A 19,529-nucleotide genomic window follows, 5' to 3' on the forward strand; every position below is an offset into this window, starting at 1 on the left:
GGTTTCTGAAATTATTAGAAACCAAAAATGAAGAGCAAGGAGCTTCAAGTCATGAGTATAATCACAGGTTTGTGTGCAGAAGGAACTTGCCTGTGGGGACTCTCTGGTCAGTTCTCTTGCCTAAAATTTTCTTCTTGCTTTGGGTCTAATCTAAAGACTCCCTAACTTTCCTGCCCTTGCTTGTTAAAGGTTCTTGGCAGTCTGGCCAATTTTCTTTATTTCCTTGTTGGGCGGTTCTCTGACTGATGACATATGCTTCTCTAAGTTGGAATATGCTTCAATCGGCTCCTCTAATCTTTGGTAACCATCTTCCACCATGAAGGAAAGCGTTTCTTCTGGCTCAGAACTTTCAATAATGTCCTCTCCCAGTCAATGAATGCCAGCAATGACTATGCTATTGCCCCCTGCTGGTGGCTCCCAAACTTATGTATCCATCCCAACTTTTAAGCCCTCTTTCTATAGATGAATCAGCAAAATCAAGTCCCTTTAAATACAAGTGAGAATTACACTAAAACTGAGTGTCAGTCTGATCTCAGCCCATTGATTCCATTTACATGTGCTACAATAGAACTAACTGGGTGATGATTTAGAATAATCATGTTGACTAAATGTCAGGAATCTGGAATGAGTCCCAGTCTACTCTCTGAGTCCTTGGCCAGCCATTTCTTCTCTCCAAGCCTCAGTTTTGACCAGAAGGCCCCCATGGTCCACTTTAGCTTCCAAATTCTGTGGATCTATGGATCTATTGTAAAGTTGCTCATTATTAACTCATAACATTTGTGTGGCATAGCCTGACCCAGCTATTAGCAATATAATTACAACTTTTGAGGCAATGAAATAAGGCCAGTTCTTAAAGAAATCAAACCAACTTTCCTTTTCTCTCGCTCTGCTTTTCCTGTTTTTCTTCCAGTTTCCCAAATCTTAACGTGTTACAGTGAAAGAGGTACTCCTTTCTAGCCTGAGTGACAGTGAAGAGTGCTGGAAATGTAATGACAATGCCTGTCCTCAGTTGATCTAGCTCAAATTTGCAGATGGAAGCGCTTCAGATAGTCATCCCAACTTCTGGGTGCTTGTCCAAACCAAACCTCAGAGTCCTTGGACTTGGGCCTTTCTTTTAAGCAGACTTTTAAGAAATAACTTGTGACTTGACTTGCATGTTTTTCCTATCTCAAAAGATCTTGGAAATTTGAGGGTAAAACTAACCCATAAACGCAAATAGACATGCTCTCACACACAGCACACTCTTATATAGATGTCCATATGTATCCCAATGACTATTGGAACTGCATCATAGAATCTTTCATTCTTCCAAAACATCAGGAAGGGGCCAGTTTTCCAGAATACTAGGATGTCGATTTAAAAGCAGCTAGAAGGATACGGTCTCCAGGAGGCTCTTGAGTATTTCCAATGATGTCTTTGGCTAGAGTGGCCCACTGTGTGGTTTTGCCTGTGTTCTGATCACAGTGCATTGTCTTTATTTACATGCTATGTTTGAATAGTGGAGACAGTATGGCAGAATTAAGAAGAGATTTAATTGCCATACATCTTTTAATGCTAACAGCTCCTAAAATTTTTTTATATATAATGTGTTATATTTATGAGACAGTGGACAAGTAGGGGTTTAAGGAAAGTAAATGAGAAAAGGATTAAGCAAGAGAACAGCAGGGAGCTCTGGCCTTGATGAGACTTAAAAATTTTTAAATTCTCAATTCTATTACGCTCTGAAAGAACCAATTTGTTTTCCAAAAGTTTCCATTCCTTATATTCTAGGGTATGATGTAATTGAAAGTCTAAACAATATGTTAATTCTATCTCTATTTACACATCCATTCATTCAGTAAATATACTTATTGACAGTGTATTTTGTGAAAGGCATTATTTTAAGCATCGTGGAAAGTATAAAGATAAATAAGGCATAGCTCTGTCCTTTAAAATCTAATTGTCTAATGGGCAGACAAACTAGATATACATGTGACTATAATACATCACTCTGCATCGATTATTAAATAATTCATTAAAGAAGGGGCATTTAAAAGTACACATTAGGCTATAAAGGAATGGAGTCCCAGGAAGAGAAAAGAGCATGAGCATAGATGTAGAGGCAAAAAGCACAAAGCTTTTTTTTTAAAGAAAAAAAAACATAGGCCCAAAATGGCATCACTCGTGTTAAAAGCCCATGATACCAAACCTAGATTTAATACCTGAAATCATTGCAGTTTCAACCTCTCCCAGAAATGTAATCTTAATCAACCAGTCTGACATTTTCTGGTCAAGCACCAGTAAGGTAATCTGCCACACAGTGGGCCTTCTCCATCCTCATACCCCATAGTAGGAAGAAGCAATCTTCATAATAAAAATGATTTGCCATTTCCTCCCCAGCCCCCTAAAAGATGTCCTGGTCTAAAAATAACCATTTCTTTCCTTTTGTTAATAGCTCCCCTGCCCCACCCTTCTTTCCATAAAAACTTTACATTTTGTACAACCCCTCCAACGCCCTTCCTTCTACTTGCTAGATGGGATGTTGCCCAATTCATGAATTACTTAATGAAGCCAATTAGGTCTTCAGATGTACTGAGTTAAATTTTGTAACACAGTTTTAGAAGATGACTGAATCAGAGTGATAGGATGTTAGAGAAATAGAAGGGAAAATTCTTGGAAATGTATGAGTAAATTGGCGCAGGTTACGCATGATGTTAAATCTCACACTGACGAGTCTGGCCTTTATTTACTAGAAATGGGAAGTCAATGATGATTTGGAGCAAGAAATGATTTGAGCAGAGTGTTGCTTTCAGAATAGTGATCTCAAAGTTGGGTGCAGGACTGATTGGAGTCAAGAGATCTTGGGGCCATGGTGACCAATTAGAAGTCTCTTGCAGTCGACTCAATGCAAAATAATAACGACTTCTCCTAGGTAGGTAGATATAAGACGGCAAACGTAATTCATACTATAAGAACAAATGTGGAAGAATTAGATACCATATGTGCGAAATGAGAAAAAAGGAAATGTGGACATTTTGGAATTTTAAACTGGGATAAGAGAAACAATATGGCTCCATTGAAGGACAACTGGTGTGTGAGCGATAAAATTAGGTGCATTTTAAATATTTAAAGAGTTTAAAAGTCTTTCTCATTGAGTCTGTGAGAAATTGCCTTTTTCATATTTAGACTTAAATTGTGAAATAGTGAAGTCTGGTGATACCTTCTCATTCTATTCAGTCTATTCTGAATTCCAAAGAAGAAGGAAAATAGAAGCACCTCATGTTTTCTTTGTCTAATCTCCAATAAAACTGATTATCCAACACCCATTCACTTCTATTGTCTTATCCACATTGCTGACAATAATCAAAACAGAGTACAAAATAGGTCCATGAAGCATATTCATCCTTGCTTCCACAAGGCTGCAAGTGATAGCTTGTGAATAACCAATGATTGCACTCAGTCTGGATTGAGAAGTCGTTAGCAGCAAACCCAGAAAAGGACTTTCTATTATCAGTGATCGTGGGAATGAATGACTCCCCAAGGAAATAGTGTGTTCTCTTTAAATAGCTCACGCATTATCCAGGTTAGTTTGATCAAGTGAAGCAGAGCTAGCAGGAATACAAATTACTGAAATGGTGGTAAAGGCAAAGCTACCATGGTGAAGAAAATTCGAGGTGCAGAGGAGATTAAAGATTGACTTTTTAAATAGAAATAAGGAGGGGGCTTACAGCTTGAAATATGTTTGCTTATGTTCTTATTCCATTCCAAACCTAAAGATAAGAAATGGCGGGAGGTGGAGGATTTAGTGAAAGCCTGTCTCCACTCTCCAACCTTGCTCTGTAGTGGTCTTTGGGGCAGAGTTCTTAACCCAAATGTGTGCTGGGAGAAAAGGGTGTTGGAAGAAATCCTGGGAGGATGAGGGCTCCTCCTCACTTTCTGGCTATTCTTCAGCAAATAGGGTTCATTAGGGTCAGAAGCGTACATTTCATCTCCTGTTTGGAGTCAGCATAGAAAGGAATCCACACACATAGGCACACTGTGACACAAGCACACAGTTCTGGTTTGGTTTCAGTTGACCCATATCTTCTGATCAGAACACGCTGTGAGGAGGACATCAGAGCTCCTCACTCAGGTGCTGTCAGCCAGTGATGATCCCAAAATAGCCACGAGGGCCCCATGAGGATGAGTGGAACCCACATTTTCTATGGCCTTCCAACAACATTCAAAGAGGTTTCGGGGTAAAATACCTGAGCAAAGACTCAGGCCACTTTGAATTAATTAATATTCGTGACTATTAACACCATAATTAGAAAGTTGGTCATTCATTCCACTCATTCGACATGGATAAGGACACTGGTGGCTAATTACACGAATCACAGCTCACACTTGCTTCCCAGTTGATGGTGGACAGTGCAATTCCACAGTCATTGCCAGCACATACTCAACAACCAATACCTGAATTCTCTATTGATGGTATCTGCACTTACAGAGGAGGAAACTGAGGCTCAGAGAGATTAAATGATTGATCCAGGTTCTCAGAGCTAATAGGAGGCAGAGCTAAGACTTTAACCCAAATCTTCTGAGTCTGAATCCCTTGGATTTTTATCACTATCTCACACAGTAATTAGAAGTCATGTGCATTAATTAGTACATGTACCAAATCTAAAATCCCACATTTGGTACATGTACCAAATCTCTCTAATTGTCTCAAATACATACTGCACACTAGGCCAGTTCCACTGGGGGAAAAAAATTAGTGACGCTGTTTTTCTGCTGTGATGTGGTCAAAATGCCCAGTTGAGCCACTCAGTTTTCCCACCTTGAGTGGATTTCTTAGCAGTGTGCCATCTATTTATTCATTCCATATAAAATTCCTAAGTGTTTACTGTGTTCTAAGCATGATGCTAATTACATGAATCACAAGTCATATTTGCATCCCAGTTGATGGTGAACACATTTTTTTTTTCATCTCTATAACTTAGGTAAGATAATTCATCCTAGTTGCAGGTATCCTGAGACTGGTATTGCACAATGGGAAATGGAAACAGGCTGATCAATAACTGTTCTGAGGCCCCTGCTTTAAGGCTGCCCTTGAATTGAAGATGTGCTGAGGCTTTCCAGCATGCCTAATGAGCAGTCTTTCTGCCGGCATAGAGCCCTGTGGAAAGAGGAATAAATATCGCCTTTAGACATGGCACAAAGACCAAAAGATACTGCCAGGATGTCAATGATGAGAGATCACTGAGGACTTGTTGAGTGAGGGAGGTCGGCTGAGCACTGGTGGGAACAGAGACCTTTCTCTGGACTTGGAGTCAGAAGATCTAGGTTCCAATCCTAACTCTATCCTTTATCCGCGAAGAAACCTTGGACAATTTACTTAACCTAAGCTTCGATTTTCTCCTCCATAAAATAGGGATACTAATAGTATCCATGCCATGTAGAGATTCCATGAGATAGTCAAAATTCTTTGTATTCTAGGAAATGCTAATGGAAAACTTTTCAGATAGGCTTAAATCACGCTCCAATTTTTGCTCCCAGCCTCCCCTTTCCATGTGGACTAGGAATTGGGTGAGGGCAAGATGTCATAATGCTTTCTCTATCTCTTAGCACAGGAACTGGCACATTGCTAGTGATGAATGGGTTTTAGTTAAACAGTAGTGTGCAACTTCCCTTCTCTTTCTTCTCTTTGCTTATCATCTCACCTCCTCTTAATCATCCCTAGAACTCACGGTTGCTCTATTAGGAAGAAGCAGGGAGGGCCGCTTTGGAAGGAATAACTAGTATACCCTCTTTCCCTGCTTGGCCTTTTCTCTAGGCTGGTCAGAGAGCTATCTTGAGCTAGTCGGATAAGACCATTGAGTACAGAACATTGACTACCAACCAGGCAGCTAATTCCAGTCCTCTGGCTTAAAAATGGCCATCGAGATTCCTTAAATAAGTGCAAATCTGGACCAAAATTGAGCAAAAAGTTTAGCCTGGCTGAATTTGGAACCAACTGCAAACTAGAAAAAGAAGGAACAGGAAGACTCTCCATGAGACTATATCAATAGTCCCAGTGTGAGAAGGCTCAAAGGGTCTGGCCTACAGCTTGAGCTGCCACAGCGGTGAAACCGTTTCTAATTTTAGAAATATTAAATAACTGATAATGACATGACCTTGTTAAAGAACCATGTTGGGGGAAAAAAAAAAAAGTCACTGTTAAAAATAGCATACAATCTTTCAGCTGAAGGTTCCAGGTAAAATATGGGTTCACATCTATAATACAGGCTCCAAATGCTGAGATACCTACATTGCTGTCAAATGTGTCAAGGCCAAAGTTCTTGTGTGTTCTGGAAGATGACCGTTTTAAGCACCCAGGAGGGCGCCTCTTAGCATCCTTAAGGTGTGAGAGAAGATATAAGCACTGGGGAAACAAAGAGAAATAGGACAGGGTTCTCATCCTTAAGGGCTGAAAGTCCAGTCATCAGCCTACTGGCGACTCTGAACACCATAATTTTAATATGTGAGGCTGTACTGCTGTGCACAAAACCTAGCTGGGAAAAAGCAGCCCCATGCATTGCCTGGGAACGGCTGAAATGTCGCTGCTGGCATCATATCAAACAGGAATCTGAAATGCAAAACCTAAATAAAGCCAGCAGGCAGGCCCCACTCTGGGAAGACAGAGAAATAGAAGACGTGGCAGGTCTGGAAGGTGGACAGAACCCCAAACAGCATCCCCAGCCTGCCCAGCCCCGCAGATGTGCACCTCTACGGCTTGGCTACCTCGAGGATCATTAAATGCTTTTAGCAAAGCTGTCTCCTAGGAGTAACCAGCTTTGAAAGCCAAATTGAAAAAGGTCCATCTGATCATGTAATTGGAGAGAAAGTAGGATCCGTGCCATGATAACACATTAGAGGCATTCGGAGATGAAAGAAAGTAAGAGGTGGTCTAATAATTAGCAGGGACCTGAGAGTGTGGAGATGTGGTGCTTCTGGAGGCAACACTGGAATTCATTTAACATCAGATGCCACCAGTTCCTCCCGATGTGACTCTAAACACAAGAAGAATTTGCTGAGCATACTTTGGCGAAATGTCATTTGAATTCCTTCTTATCTACAAAACCTCCAATCATACAGTTAGAGGAATGATCCTCAACAGAGGGCAGTTTTATCCCCCGGGAGACATTGGCAACGTCTGGAGACATTTTTGATTGTCCCAACTGGGAAAGGATTTTCTCTGGCATCCAATGGGTAAATGCCAGGGATGCTGCTTAACATCCCATAATACAATCCACAAAAAGGAATTATTCGGCCCAAATGTCAATAGTGCTGAGCTTGAGAAACACTGGTTTAGAATAATGGATGTTTTCTGACCTTTCATGCTTTGCAGACTTATTTTATTTTATTTTTATACCTCGAAAGGCAACACCCATCTGAAACAAAAGAAAATGGTTTACCTTAGCATCATTATAGTAAAGAAAAAGGCCCAGCAATTAAGAAGATGCTCCAATGATTACTTATTTCCATTAGGGGGTCTTATAGAATGGAGAGCTTGAGAGGAGGAAAGAGCTACTGTAACACTGTCAGAATCATTTTTTTTTTTTGAGGGTTTGAGATTTCATTTTGTTCCTGTATCCGAGGGCAACAAAGAACTCACCAGATGCTTCGGGGACCTCACAGACTGAAACAATGGTTTGGAAAAGCCAAATGTAAGGATCCATAATTTCCTACTTGCTGGGAGAGGGCGGGACCACGCTACTGTGTGAAAAAGATCTTCCTAAATCATCACCTGAGTTAAGTCATTCTCTTTTTTAAAGGCTTCCGTGGCTCCCCACTGAACACAACACAAAATACTATGCTGTTCACCTTGCCATGGTTCCTACCCATCTCTCCAACCAAATCATCTCTTGGGTCTTCCCAATTCACATCTTTTACCCCAGTCATACTGAACTTCTTGTCTTCCCCAGAATAAAACAATCCTATCACATCACCTTTCTTCTTTCTAAACATGGCAGCTTTTCCCTTCCTGCAAGGTCCTCCACTCTGTTTTTCATCTAACTCCTAACATTCTCAAAGACTTATCTCAAACATTTTCTCTCCTGACACCTGTCCCTGACCAATACCCCAGCATGAGTCTGGTGCCCCTCTTGTGGGCTTCCAGAAGCACCTGTAACTACCACCTGTCGTTCTGAATTTCAACTAATTGTGCATTGTCTCTGGGCACTTTGAACAGAGGCAGTCCCCATTTATCTCTGCACACACACCACCCCTTCTACCCGCTCCCAGACCTAGCACGGGGGTTGGGTCCCTAACAAGCTTTCAACAGCAATTTGGGGAGGGAATAGAAAAAGAAGAGAGGAAGGGAAAGTGACAAAGAGAGAGAGAAAAGAAGGAGAAGGAGAGAGGGCAAGAAGAAGAGAAAAGGCAGGAAAAGAAAGAGGAGAGAAGAAGGCAGATCGGGACAGAGGAAAGGGAAAGAAGGAAGAAGGGGAAGCGGAAGGGGAGAGAGAGAAGAAGGAGAAAGGGAAGGAGAAGGAAAGAGGGAGAAGGAAGAGCTCTGCTTTCGTCTGTTGCTCAGAAACGATTTCTCTGTTCTCTCAGACTTAAGTCAAACCCCTGCCGTAACTCTTTTTAAGAACTACGTAACTCTTTCATAGAACTTACCACATTTGTCACATTAGACCTATTTGCATGAGTATTCATACTATGTCGTAAGCTCCATGAGGTCAGCATCTGTGTTTCCACCTACCACTGTACTGTCAGTACATAGTGTGTCTATGAAAATATTTGCTAAATAAATGACAAGATGGGCAGAATGGTTGAGCAGTGCCAGCAGCTAATTTTATTAATAAAAAGTCAATCTTTCTTAAAAAAAAAAAAAAGGAGAGAGCTAGGAGGTTAGATTTGTTTTTTTTTTACCTCCACCTAAATTTGTGCATATTAAAAAACAAAACAAAAAACACTTCTTCTGCTTCTGGGTGGAACTGTTCAAAAGCATTCAAGACAGTGGCATATACATTCTCACTTGAAAAATCAATCCCAGGAGCAATTTATTACAGGGAAATTTCCTGGACTCCAAGAAGCACCTTGAAGTCAGGAGATGATTAATTTGATATAACTGAAGAGCTGCAAACATCTGCTCCCCGTTGACATCTGCCTCTCATTAAGTTACAGCCCTCTGTCTCCCTCTGCTTTGGGGGGCTGGCTTGTGTGTTGATCTGGTAACTCTAATTATATGGTAAGCCCAGTGCTCAAGGCACTTGTGCCAGCCACCTGGTGGGGGCTCAATAAAAACTTGTTCTAGTGCCTTGTGCTCCAGATCCACCCTGAGCTCTTTGTAAGTCCTCCATCACTCCTAAATAATAAAAATAAAAAATAATTGGTGAGCACATTTTTATCTTGATGCCCTGGTTAAGGCTGTGTCTGGATAAAATCGAATCCTTTATTGATTCAAATAAACAAACCAATTCCATGAACAAGCTTTCAAATCTATTCTTTTGGCATCAGGTTTTATAATAGTTCTTTAATTGGTATCTTACTCCATTATCCCTTTCCCGCGGATTCTGCTTTCAATGTCATTGTCCTAAAACACATCTGTGATACTGGGCCATCCGATTCAGAAACCTCAGAGGCTCTGCCTTGCTCATGAGCACATATCACCTTCCTAACCTTGACCTCTAAAGCCCTCCGCTGCCTGCAGTAAACCTAACCTCTATTCCAGTACTCTCTTCAAATGGCTTTGTCTTTCATCAGTCATTGGTGTGACTTCTTGCTTCCCAATTCCACCTGTGCAATTCGACCTTCGTACCTTAGCTTATGTAACTCATGTAAAGCCCAGGTGACATATAGTGCCATCTTGATACAGTATTGTGTAAAAAGGACATCAACCCAGACCCCGAAATGTATAGCTAATTGAATCTTTATAGCAATCAGTCATAAAAACACCAAAAGGAAGAACATGCTTGTAACACATAGAAAAACATCCTAAAATCTGCCTTTTCCCATTCTTTTCTCTTATTTTTTCTCCATGTGTTGAGGCTAATCCAAAGTCTGACTCCTTTTTAACTCTAAACTCCTACTCCAAGGTTTCCTTTGAGTCCACATTCAGGTCTTTTGTCTCCCTGCTTAAGTCCTTCATATCTAAAGCACTGCCCCCTGATCTGTGGGGGATAGGTTCCAAGACCCCAGCGGAGGCCTGAAACCCCAGATAGTATTGAACCCTATATGTACTGTTTTTTCTTATACGTACATACCTTTTCACTTAAAGGAAACACCTTATGGCTTCTCTTTGGCATATCTTATTTGCCAGCATCACTACTCTTGTACTTTGGGACCATTATTAAGCAAAATAAGAGCGACTTGAAAACAAGCACTGCAATACCACAGAAGTCAGTCGAATAACTGAGATGGTTACTAAGCGACTAAGAGGTGGGGAGCCTGTCCAGCGTGGTTAATTTGGATAAAAAGATGATTCATGTCCTGGGCCAGATAGAGCAGAATGTGATGATATTTCATCTCACTACTCAGAATGGTGCACAATTTAAAATTTACAAATTGTTTATTTCCGGGATTTTCCACTTAACGTTTTCAAACCACCGTTGGACGTGGGTAACTGAAACGGTGGAAAGTGAAACTATGGATAAGGGGTGGGGGCAACGTATATCATTTCAGTCTCCCTGGTTTCTTTGACTTTTCCTGCAAGAGTCCAGAGTTGACACACCAAGCCAAAAATTCTTCCTCATTAGAAGTTAGGTTAAGGAGAAGAGACAGGAAAAAAAAGATTTTTAATATAATCTGTCTTATTCCCATCATGTTGACAATGTACACTCTGTGTGGAACGCCCTTTGCCCATTTCTAATTGTCAATACCCAACTCAATTATCAAAACCCAAAACGAAAGATGCTTCCTCCTTGAAGCGTTCTATGATGCCTCCTTAGGGAACTTTGCACATTTTGTCTTATCTTTAGTTTTCAGTTTAAATATCTTCTTTCTACTTTTGAAAATTGGGACTCAGGATCATCTGGCAAACTCCTATTTGCCTTTCAATACTCACCTAAATATCACTTCCTAGGAAATGACTTTTTTCGCTATCCTTCCATCCTTGGTTGGCCATCTCTTTGATGCCATAGAAACCAGTGCTAACTTGACTCATTACAATGAAATTCAGTGGATATTTGTTCATTATGGCTCCTATAACAAAACACCATGAACTAGATAGTTTGTAAACAATAGAAATATATTTCTCACAGTTCTGGAGGCTGCGAAGTCTAACTTCAAGTCTCTAGCAGCTTTGGTGTCTGCTGGGAGCCTTCTTCTTGGTTCATAGACAGCTGTCTTCTCTCTGTATCCTCACATGGTAGAAGGGGCAAGTGAGCTCTCTGGAGTATCTTTTATAAGGGCACTGACTCCATTCTCGAGGGCTCCACCTTTGTGACCTAATCACTCCCAAAGGCCCCACATCCAAGGACCAACACACTGGGGATTACCTTTCAACATATGAATTGTGAGGGGTGCAAATATTCAGTGGATAGCAGTGAATTTTTTACTTACCTGTATTTTCTTTTCTTACTCCAAATCCATGTACACTTTGAAAAGAGAGAAATCTCTTACTTATTTTACATCCCAAACCTATCCAAGTACTTGGCCAAAAGTAGGTTCTAAGAAAATGTATGTGTAATGACATATTTGCTGGTTTGTGTATCCCCCCAGAATATCTAGTTTTGTGCTTTACTCATATTAGGTCCTCAAAAAATATATATTTGGGATTGAATTAAGCATCTATAAAACATTCAGCTTGATAGAATTTCCTTTTTTTGACATAACTCTGCATGGTGGTCTAAAAATGTTTTCAAAGTTAAAAAATGGTACAGGGAAAACAAAGGATTAAAAATAAACTGGTCTGACCAGTTTCTTGCCCTCTGATACAAAACTAAGTTTGGAGCTTTGTCTGAGGAAATCACACTCTCAGGCAAAGCTTAAATAGTCTGAATATGAGTCCTTATTCTGCAACCTGCAAGACTGCAAGACCTTTCATTTCTGTATTAGAATATTCTGTTATACTAGGCTCATGTGGCTCCTTTGGTTAATGGTGACAGAAAATATGACTCCAGGGCCACATAGCTGTGAATACTACTGGCCTAGAAGCTGGAACAGATTGATATGATTGGCAAACTCCATCTAGGCTGCTCTTTGCAAGAGGGGGGAGAAAATACAGTGAATAAACTTAATCACTCTTATGAATTGTGCAATTAATCTCCAGCACCCCTGGACTGCTCTTCGGGCTCCATAAATTAGACCCAACCCACAGAGACGAGCTCATTGACTATACTTCCAATGTATAATGGAAAAAATTCACCCACAATATCTCATTAATTTTTTGAAATTCAGTTCTTCTCCCCTTGTGCAATGGGGGCTTGGAGGAAAGGGAACATATTTGTTCAGCAAAGCTTTTGAGTCCAAAGTTCAGGGGAGAGGCAGGCTAGGGAAAGCGGATACTGTTGGTTGCCTATGTATGCTCTTAGCTCCAGCCCCAGGGATGGGTCATGAACCCATTCCCTTTGATAATAATTGGTTTTGATGGTGGCATGGATGTAATTCAAGCCAATGAGGTGTGAGAGAAAATCTGATGGAGGATTTTGGGAAAGCTCTCCTTTTTAAAGAAAAAAAAATATATAGGAAAAGTTGGTCTCTTTTTTCCTCTGGACATTGTCATGCCTGGCTGTGATATCTACTAGTACAACAGCCATCTTGCAACCAAGAGAGAACTGAGCCTGATGACAAGACAAGGAAAGCAGAGGTGAAAACTAAAACCACCCTGAATCCTTGACACTAGTATTGTGTTGCTGAATAACCAATGCTCGAACCCCTTATCTCTGGATTTTTTGTCACATAAAATAATACATTTCTTTATTAAGTAAGCCAGTTAGAATTAGATTTCTGCTGTTACTTTAGTCCAGAATAATCTTAATACATTTGGTTTACTAAATTAGCTGAAACTTTTGAAGAGTAAAAAAAAAAAAAAAGCAGCTTTGCATATGCTGCATCAGCAAATAGGTAGGTAAGACCCAGTACCTATTTTGGCCACTTCCCCCTCATGTCTCTGGTCCTATATCCCTGCTGTGGACAGTGTTACTGGCCTTCGTCCTCAGCTGGGTGACCCATTGATTTAATGGTCAAGGTATATACTAAATTAATAAATCTATGTAGCCCCTCAATTTGATGCCCAAATGCAAATCATATACCACTCCTTCCCTCCTCCCTTAGATTTATAGAACACTCACTTGCTAAGCCATATGCAGGTAGAGGCAAGCTATGTGACCTTTTCCATGTCTCTCTGTTCCACTTACTAAGTTCTTGAATACAGCAGCACTTGGTTAAGCTCTTAGTGAATTAAAGAGACAAGTTACCTAACCTCCAAGTGACTTCAATCTCTGAAGAGCCATCTTTCAAACAACCACTGAGATATTCCTATAGAATGCATCAGTTTATTTATTTAGTTTATTTAGCATTTAGTTTGCAGTTCATCTATTCCATGCATTCTGCTAGGCATCAAGGACACCAAAATGAATGAGTCCTATACTCATTCAACAAACATATATTGAATGCCTACTTTGTGCCAGCCAAACACTAGGGATAAAATTGTGATGGAAAAAAAAAGTACGTGGAAGTTCTAATAGGGACCCTCAAGACAGTCTATATCTGTGAGGCCTTGGGCAGGAGTACCGGTGGAAGTCCACGTGTACACGGTTATATATATGAAAGTGAACATCAAACTAACAGGCTAAGTAAAGTGATTAATCCTCTTACTTTTAAAATTATATCTTTTAAATAATATTTCTTAATTAAAAATTATTGGGGTGACATTGATTAACAAAATCAAATCAGTTTCAAGTGTATCATTCAACCGTAAATTGTATATATATTGCATTGTGTGTTCACCACCCAGAGTTAGAGTCCCTTCCGTCACCAAATATTTGACCCCTTCTACTTCCCTCCTCCCCTCCTTCCTTCTGGTCACCACTAATCCATTGCCCTTGTCCATGAGTCCCTATTTGTTTGTTATGTTCATTTGTTGCTTTCAGTTTTATATCCTACATGTGAGTGATATCATGTGGTTTTCAACTTTTTCTGTCTGACTTATTTTGCTTAGCATGATTTTCTCAAGATACATCCACATTGTCACAAATGGCAGCATTTCATCTTTTCTTGTGGCTGAGTAATATTCCATTGTGTATATGTTTCACATCTTCTTTATCCAATCATCTAGTGTAGGAGGACACTTTGGTTGCTTCCATGTCCTGGCCACCATGAATAATGCTGCTATGCACATCGGGGGCACGTATCTTTATGGATAAATGCTTTCAGATTTTGGGGGTAAAAACCCAGAAGAGTGATTGCTGGATCATGTGAAAAATACAATTTTAAATGTGTAAAAGATGGTTTAAATGACTAAAATTTGACAAAGAAAAAATTAGTAAGATGACTGAGTTTGATTACTTGAATGTCTGCATGTTCTGTTGGAAGGCCAGCAATGTGAAAAAAAAAGTCATGTGCACTTCGTGAGTTATTGCAAATGTATCCCAAGAAATTTCTTTTCCTGTCTTTATTTCAACAAAATCACTAATTATGTTATTATAATCAAGATTCACATATAATTCATGTTCTTTTCACAGTTACATCAAACTAGAAAACTGAGGCAATAGCACTGGAAATGTCAGAAAAATTGTTAAACTAATATTTCGATTCAGAAATGAACTATTAATTTTACATATCATGTTCAAACATTGTAATATACAGAACATATAGAAAGTATTACAAGATATTTTAATTTCATTATCTCTTAGAGTTGTATCTAGATTTATAGAGAAATATAAAAGCTCAGTATTATACTTCGCACTCATTATATCTAAACCTGCACATATACAAATTTAAGAGCAATACAAGTTTAATATTATAAAATGTCTGCCTGTCTTTATGTGACACTGCTGTAAATTCCACATTAATTTATCAATATTACTAGAACTCTCAAGCAGAGAGTGAAGAGAAGTAAAGAAATGGACAGTTGGCACTTTGGAGAAATGATATTTCATTATATAATAATATATTGCATTCATGTTATCTGAGAGGAAGGATTAGAAACATTAATTAATTTGTCTTTTCTCTTATCTAAGCAAGTTTGCCACTCAAATCCTACCGGACTCTAAAGCAGTGTCCATCATTGGCTTCTGTAGCAGCGTAACCCACACACCTTTATCAGACTTGGACTGAGAGACCTATTGTTTAGAAGTCATGGGCAGAAGATGCAGAGAAGGATTTCCCTGGGCCTGAACAGTGTTAGATGAGAGAGTAATTGCTTAAAGTTATGAGACACACTGTGTCCATGCTGGGCACTGGATCCCAAATGGTAGAGATGCCCTGGTGTTCTTCAGTAAATTTATTGGGAGGGTGTGATATGTGGGACCTTCTCAAGGATGTTGTTCGGGGCGGGGCTCCTTATTGCTGAGTCTAAAGTGTGGTACTGTCTGAAGAGCATCAGCAGCTAAAAGATGATTGGAAGGAGAGCATTCGATGAAAGAGTTTGAGGTGGACTAGCCAGAGAAATGAGAGGAAAATAAAAAATGGTATTGCAAAAATCAAGAGATGAAGGACTTCTAAGGAATTACCAACTGAGGCGAGTGTTGCAAAGAGGTAACAAAAGTAGGAAATTGTTTAAACAAAATGTAGCATATCTGAACAATCAAATATTATTCAACAATGAAAAGGATGAAATACTGATACATGTCATAACACAGATGAACCTCAAAAACGTTATGTTAACTAAAAGAAACCAAACACGAAAGACCACGTATGTTGCATGATACAATTTTATATGTATTGTCCACTGTAGACAAATCCATAGAAACAGAAAGTTTGGTAGTTGAAAGGTGCTTGCATAATTGGAGGAAATGGGAGTCATGGCTAAAGGGTACAGGAGTTCTTTATGCGGCGATAAAAATGATCTAAATTTAGATTATGGCAATGGCTACACAACTCTGTAAAGCCAGTGATTTGTACAATTTCAACAGTTGAACTTTGTGGTATGTAAATTATATCGCAATAAAGCAGTTTTTAAGAAAGGGGAAAAAATAGGAAGAGATATCCACTTCATTTAAGATAAAATCATCCTTTGTTGGGTCTACCAAACACTGTTCACCTAACTGTGGAAAATCAAATCTCCGTCTTAAACAATCTTGTTTAAGACCTGTCTACCATAGTGATCTGTCCTTTGCCCCAACAACAAAAATATATAAACCTTCTATTCTTTGAAAAACAAGATGAGATAGAGAGACCCCTTCATAATAAAGGTCTTTCAAACTAAAGTAAACTTGAAAACAGAACATTTATGCAAAAATCCATTTACTGTCAGTAATTTTCAGCATTTTTCCTGCTGTTATTGTAGATAATTGAGTAAAAGCTTTTTCTTCCCTACATCAAGCATCAGTTTCCAACTGATCCTCTTAGAAATTCAGTTTTGAGATTTCACTTCAAGATCATGACTGCAGAGTTTATGGGAAATGCATATGTGTTTGAGAAAATGGAACTATTTCCTCTTTTTGATGCAAACAGAAGAACTGGAAGAAAACAGAAAGAAGGAGGAGTAAAATCTCCCGCCAAATTTACCAATACAGAGTCACAACTATCTTTTTTTGTAATCTTCCAGTTGACTATATGTCTAGATTATGAACCACAATTCACATCTTCCCATACAACCAATTATTCAGAATTGATGTGAATTTGAGGTACTAAATGCTAATACGTTTCTGTTGCTCATGTTTTTAATGCATGCATTAGTACTAAAGTCCACAAGCTGGCTAATGTTTACATTCTGGCTTCTGCGCTGCACTGAATTTATACTTCCTAAAAATTTATTTCTTTAAACTACAAGTTGGGGGTACGAAACCTACAGGGAAGTAATATCTAATGGAACGATTAATAATTCACAGGAGATCTTATCGATCTCACAATAACAATTCCAGGTAACAATTAACATTTGCATTTTTACAGTTTGTATAATACAGTCATATATAATACTTTGCTTGCTTTTTATGAGATGAGAGAGCAGGTTATTACTATATCTCCATTCTTTAGATAGGTAACCTAAGGTTGGTCAAACCATTAAGTGTCTAGGGTAGAACTTCTTGCTAACTGTTTCCAGAGTTCCCTATCTTTAACACCCACTCAAGTCTAATTACTTAATGCCTGTCTTCCCCTCTAAGCTTCATGGAAGCAGGGACCTAGCAAAGCATCTGGCACACAGTATGTGCTCAATAACCATTAGTCGAATTGAACTGATCAAGTTCCCACAACTAGTAAGGCAGACGAGATGTCAGACTCCACATTACATGTTCTTTTAAAGTCCTAATAGTGTTTTATTTATCCATTGTGACTGTTGGTTCATTAAAAAAAGAAAAGGAAAAAAAAAGATGCTAAGTGAGACAGCTGAACCAGGATGTGTTCATTTTTATACCCACAGCCACCTGCATGGAGCAGCATTTTGGCATTTAGCTTAATGGTCATATAACTGGGTGGTCATATACCTCAGTGGTTAAGAGTCAGAAGGCTGTGAAATCAGGCCTTTACCCCAAACTTTGCTCTATTCTCCCTAGCTGTGTGTCCTCCAGTACATACCCAAAACTTCCCAAGCCTCAGTTTCCTCATTTGCAAAATGGAGATTAAAAAAATCCTTCAGGATTATCATGATAATTGAATGAAATCAAATCTGTAAACCACGTAGCACAATGCCCAACACTTAAAAAGAATTCAATATCCATCATTATTATCATCATTTTCATTACTATTACTATTCTTATGTGTTCTTAACAAGAAAAGCAAATGCCTCTTGGGTTAAACAGATTTGTCAACAGCAGAAAAGGTGATTTGCTGATAACCAATACTTGATTTGGCGATGGAAAAGCTTTTACTCAATTTCCTGCAATAATAGTTGAGTAAATGTTAGCTCTGTCATGTCTTTCATAGAACACCGAAGCCACTAGAGGCAAGAACAGCATCTCCAGCTTCCTGGAGAAAAGTTCATTGACTTGCCAGTTGAAAAATCTGGGGAGAGCTAGAATATTCTCCTCTAGTTCTCTTTTACCAGACTTGAGTTGTTTAATCTCCTCATTACACCTCCATTGCTGGGTGCAATATTTTTTCTAGGCAACTACAGTCTTACTTGATCATCTTAAGAAAGGGAGTTTAAATTCCTTTACAGCTCAGGGAAGTGTGTTCTTTCATTTGTATATACATCTTTTCCTTTTCTGCTAGGCATTATTATTTCGGATTTCAACTGATTTTTGTGAACTTGGGGATTCCTGACTGTTGCGCCCTGAAAGACTATGTTGCCTTCCTCTCTGATCCCCTTCATCAGAGCCTTCTCCTTCTCCCCTTTTCTCTGCTTCTCCTCATACCTCCCTCAGCCTCTGAGATGGACTCAGTTCAGAATATGGTTGAATAACATTTGCACAGACATTGACACCTCAGGCTCATTTTTATGGATATTAGAAAGATAGGGCACTAGGAGTCAGAGACTTGGATGTGAATTCTAACTGAATCGTTGATTAGGTGACTGAGTTTTTGGCAAGCTATTTCATGTCTCCATACCTTGGTTTACACATTTATAAAATAAGACTATAGTAATACCTACTTCATTAATTTATGATATGATCACATAAAAATGCTTTGCAAAATATGACATTGTTCAAAAAAGTATTTTGATTACCTGGAATGATAGTAGAGGAAAAGAAGAAAGGTGAATAATTAATATAAATTCAAATCTCAGTGGGTCATGGGTCATTTATAACCTTTAAAATGTTGTTCTGTTAATTTCTGGGTTAATGCATTATCCCAGGCTGCTCCTCTATCTATTTTTGTTTAGGATTCTTCCTCTCTTTCATTAATATAGATGTGATGGTCAGTGATCTGTCTATATTCCTCCTTTCCCTTTACATTCTCTTGTGAAGCTCAGCCCTGCCATTATTTTAACTATCAACTGTAGACAAGTGGCTCACAAACGTACCTTGTAGGCTAGGGAGTCATGAGACCATTGAAATCCCTTCAACTTTACCATATAATCATATAATCATAGGATATTAACGGATATGTGACATCCAACATATTAACAGTTCCCACCTATACTCAAGGGGAGGAGATTATATAGAGCTTGGACACCAGTGGGTGGGATTCTTAGGGACCATCTTAGAATTCTGCTTAACAAAAACATCTATCATCTGCCCAACAAAAGCTCTGCAGAAGGAATACAAAAATAATTTTACATGTTCTTTACCATCAAAGAGTTATAAATTGGATGGTAATCACCCCTACTTCATAGGGCTAAATTGATAGGATTATATGGGAAAAAAAATGTTTCCCTGTCTTTATGTAAATTGTTTATCATCATGCCTGACACATGAAAATTAGTGTTCAGACAGGTTAGTTATTGTCAAATAATTGGAACACGGTCTGTAAAGAGATGTATGGAAGCTCTGGACAAAGTATAGGTTGAGCAGGAATGCTCAGTTATTGGCGGGGGTTGG

This window comes from Pteropus medius, unplaced genomic scaffold (genome assembly GCF_902729225.1).
Source record: "Pteropus medius unplaced genomic scaffold, Ma_sr-lr_union100, whole genome shotgun sequence".
NCBI lineage: Eukaryota > Metazoa > Chordata > Mammalia > Chiroptera > Pteropodidae > Pteropus > Pteropus medius.